Below are 4765 nucleotides of genomic sequence, written 5' to 3'. Positions count from 1 at the left end.
CCTGGGACGAGTCAGCAACCCACCAAAAAAAAAAAAAAATGGACAAGACTGCATTGTTAGTGAAAATGTTACGTGAGAATGAGGCGAAAGCAAGAGAATCTGAGAATGAACGAGTTAGTTTAGTGTTAGAGCTTGAGAGAGAAAGGATACGACAGCGTGATGTAGAGCTTCAGTTGCAAGGTCAATTGTTGGAGGTAATGAAAGAGATTTTAAAAGTGTTGAATAAATTTGTGGATGACAGAAATAAATGATGATAGGAATGGATGTTCATAAATGTTTTGAAAGGTGATCTCTTTGATGAACTGAATAAAAAAAGTATATATTAGTATTACATAAATTTATAATTAATTAATTACATCTAATAATAGTTTAAAAATTTAGGATTAAGTTATACTATGTAACTGAAGACATAAAATTAAAAAATTAAACATTACGGAGTCTACTAATTTTATCTATAAGAATATTTCTAAAAGTTCTACCCCGAAGTAAATCATCTCCATCACATTCTTGTAGAGCTACCTCAGATGTATTTGTACTTTGCTCAACAACTTCAACTTGTGGATCTGGCACCGGAAAGTCAATTGCTAGGTTGTGTAAAACACAACATGCCATGATTATAGCAGCACACCTCTCAGGATTGTAATGGAGGGTGCGATCCTTACTTAGGCAACGCCACCTATTCTTAAGTCGCCCAAATGTATTTTCAATGACCACCCGTGCTTTTCCATGAACAGTTGTGTAAACTGCTTCAGGACTCCCTTCAACAGCATCGGTAACAGGTGGTAACATCAACCGAGGCCTTTGGGGATATCCAGAATCACCTGAAAAAATAGTATTTTACTAATATATATTTATGTACTTTAAACATTATATTCTTAATCACTTATAATTAATACATATTTTATTTTTACCTAATAACCACACTTGTTCATTGTTTCTATATAGCTCTTGCATGAATTTATTTCCTTCACTATTTTCCCAAATCCAAAAATGCATCATGTGTAGCTCCACCATACTTAGCATTCACATTAAGGATACGACAGTCGCTATCACAAATCTGAAAATAATATGTTTATATATAAAATTATAATTAAAATGTAATTAAAGTATAATTTAAATGTAAGTTTAGCCGATTAATTACCATTTGTACATTTAAAGAGTAAAAGTGTTTTCTACAGTAAAAATGATGTTTGATTTCACTGCTTGGAGAAAATATTGCTTACAATCAAATAAAGTAAAAATATTGCCATCATATTGTAACTATCCTTTTAAAATATATGCAAACTCTCAGTTTATACAAAATTTTGCAGTAGACTAAGGACACAAAATTTGTATATCTTTCCAAAGGTTGAGTTTGTTATTTGTGCCAGGGATATTTTATATATGTGATCGTCTAATTTAGGACTTTGTTCTACGTTGTGTTTTATAGTAACTGATTCTTTTAGGTTATATTTGGAGTAATGACTATTCACTTCCATTCTCGAATCCGAGTTTAGTATCTCTTAATAATTAATTAAAATTAAAGGAAAATAAAAATTATCTTTAATATACTTGTAAAAGGCTTACAAGCTATATTTACAATTCCCATTACAAGTATTAGTCGCTCCCCTCATTTCTTAAAAAAAAAATGTGGGGAGGCACACAGCTCCAAAAACATCTCCCGCTGTGTGCGGTGAGTGCCGACCCACTATTGCACTCCCCCCGAAGTAGGGACAATAGTTGGCCTTTGGATTCCAATAAATACTGGCGAACCAGCGAGTGAGTATCAACTCATTGTCAGTGCGTAAGCACAAATTCAATCGATATCGCATATCAATGCGTGTTGTACACCGACAGGTGTTAATAATATAAGGCAAGACTCTCAGGTCATAGTCAGCACAGGTCTCAGCCTGCAGAGCGCATTGTGAGTCTACTGCTCGCCTCAAGGGGTGGGGTCCAACGTTGAGCGAATGCTTTCGCAGCCTTGAGAACTTTGTTCCCTCCAGCTACCACCACGCATGAGACAAATGCATATGCTCCACCAACTATGATCAAGAAAGCTATTTGCCACAATTTTATATATCAGTATATTCAATTATTCAGTAGGTGAGATTTTTGTGTCTTATTGCAAAGCATAGACATCGATCAAATTTGCATCACTCAATGACAACTCGTCATTAATATTTCAAAATGTGGACAATTTACTGGCCATATTAATTCTGTTAAACATGGGAGGTCAGACAGTCTGCAATCTCGAAGCAAGAGATCCGACTTGGGCAAATCTAATTAAGATAAGCGTCATACTACAATATTAGGCGCTATCATTGAATTTGCACAAGGTCATCATAAGATCTCCAATGTACTTCATTCAAGACGCATACCAGATATCGCAGCAAACAACAATATCTTAGCAAATACCTCCATCAACTCAGACCAATATAATGTATTCATACTACTATGAAGTACTCAGTAATCCACTCCATGGAAAATAATCAATCCGGTGATAGTCGCATCAGAGATGTACCATCGGTAGGCAATAAACAACAAGTTCCGGTTTAGAGTGCTATCACCAACTCATGGAAAATCAATTCCAATATGTCTTAGACAACATCTCTCATAAAAATGAAAAAAAAAAAAATGAAAAAATATTTATTGACATCCAAAAAATACAGTGAATTGTCCAGGATCCTCGCACTAGGCGCAGCCTGTATCGCGAGGACCCAGCTCAGTGATTTAACAAGAAACATCGTTAGATGGCAACACACGTGCACTAAACAATATTAGAATGGTTAGGAGTTAAGTAAACTACACAAGAAAACAAAAACATTCTCATTACAACTCAATCCATAAATAATCACTTAATTATTCTTATTTAATGTACTATTTTAATGATTTTCTCAGTTTCCGCATATGATAGTTTCCATAACCACGACTTCAATTTTAATTTAGCTTTGTAAAGTGAGTCTTGTTTAATGTCGCATTTACTTAAAATATTATTATACATATATGGCCCTAAGAAATGTGAGAATCTTTGTGCGAACGTGGAGCTAACTGTTGGAAGTGGTATTTTAAAAAGTCTTTTACCTTGAGAGTCCTTATAAATATTGTTTTTCATGACGGCTTTGTGCTGTATTAGAACCGTTTTTAATATATATATTTGTCTCACAGTCAGGACCTCAGCCTGTGAGTATAATGTTTGTGTCGGGAATCTTTTCTTTTTGCCGAATAGCACCTTAAGAACAGTTCTCTGAGCACGTTCTAATTCAAGCATGGTGGTTACGGAAGATCCGCCCCACGAGTTGATACAATATGAGATGATGGACTCGCAGAGCGCGGTGTAAACGAGCCGTGCGGTCTGCGGGTCTGCGGCCTCGCGGATTCTATACATTATATGCGCCAGTTTTCGAACTTTACCAGCTAGTTCACTTATATGGGTTTTATAGGACATTTTATTATCTATTACCACACCAAGGTATCTTATGTTATTTACCTGTTCTATAGCAGAGCAATCGCACAAATTAGGAGAACTACAACCGGAATGAATTTTAATGCTTATCTGCGATTTCGGTGCAGAAGATTTAGTTTTATGAAAGCATAAGAATTTTGTTTTATCGGCGTTTAGGGTCAGGAGGTTATTGTCTAGCCATTTAACTACATCATTAACTCCTTCATCACATCTTTTTACTGTTTCGGTCCAAGAACTGCCGTGAAAAATAAGTGCAGTATCATCCGCGTAACAAATGATGTCAGTGTGGTTATTGGTCAGTCTAAGCAGATCATTCACGTATAATACGAACAGTGTAGGGCCTAAAACACTGCCCTGGGGAACGCCAAAGGTGATAGGTAGTTTTTCACTGGTCAATTCACCAATTTTAGTCACTTGAAATCTGTCGGAGAGATAGCTTCGAAACCATTGCAATGCAAGACCTCTAATGCCGAAATCTTCAAGCTTCCTTAACAGTATTAATTTAGAAACTGTATCAAATGCCTTGGCTAGATCAAGAAATACTGCTATGCAGTTCCTGTTATCGTCTAGCAAGGAGGAGATTTTTTCTGTTAAGTATGACACAGCGTGCTCCGTCGAATGGGCAGGTCTAAAGCCGTATTGATGTCTATGGAGAAGAGGGGAGATGAATTTAACTAATTGATTATTAACGAGCTTTTCTAAAATTTTGGAAAATATTGTAAGGAGTGAAATTGGTCTATAATTTTCTGGTGAACTTGTGCAACCTTTTTTATAAATGGGAATAACACTGGCAACTTTCCACGACGTAGGGAACACACCGGAGGATAAGCTGAGGTTAAGTATGTGGGTCAGTGGAGCTAATATAAGGGGTTTAATATGTTTAAGTAATGCAGGTTGTAGTCCGTCAATGCCTGGGGCGCTATCACTTTTAAACTGACTAAGAATTTTGTCTACTTCATGAATGTTTGTAGGATGCAGAAAAAAAGATTTATGATTGTTTATGACAAAGTGAGTAGTGTGAGCTAATTCGGATTCAGTTTTATTTAATTTGCTTAGTATTGTATGTGCATATCGATTACCAACGTTAGCAAAATATTGATTGCAATGATTTAAAGTCGAAAAAGTATCAGTTTTATCTGTTAGTAAGTCAGAGTTATTACATGTTTTAGATTTATAAGAACAAATGTTTTTAATTGATTTCCATAGATTTTTAGGATGATTTTTATTTTTCTGCAGCTCCTCGCTTTCATATGACCTCTTCAGTTTACGTAACAGATTGTTGCAAAAGTTCCTATATCTTTTGTAGATGAATAACCGGGT

At 35.6% G+C, this 4765-nt stretch overlaps 1 pseudogene; it reads right to left on the bottom strand.

The window, feature by feature from the left end:
- Positions 1-409: 409 nt before the first annotated feature.
- LOC123723198 lies at positions 410-2561 on the bottom strand (annotated as a pseudogene).
- Positions 2562-4765: the final 2204 nt, after the last annotated feature.

This window comes from Papilio machaon, chromosome W (assembly GCF_912999745.1).
Source record: "Papilio machaon chromosome W, ilPapMach1.1, whole genome shotgun sequence".
NCBI lineage: Eukaryota > Metazoa > Arthropoda > Insecta > Lepidoptera > Papilionidae > Papilio > Papilio machaon.
Note: the sequence above shows the minus strand (reverse complement) of the source record. Positions and strands in the feature narration are given on the sequence as shown.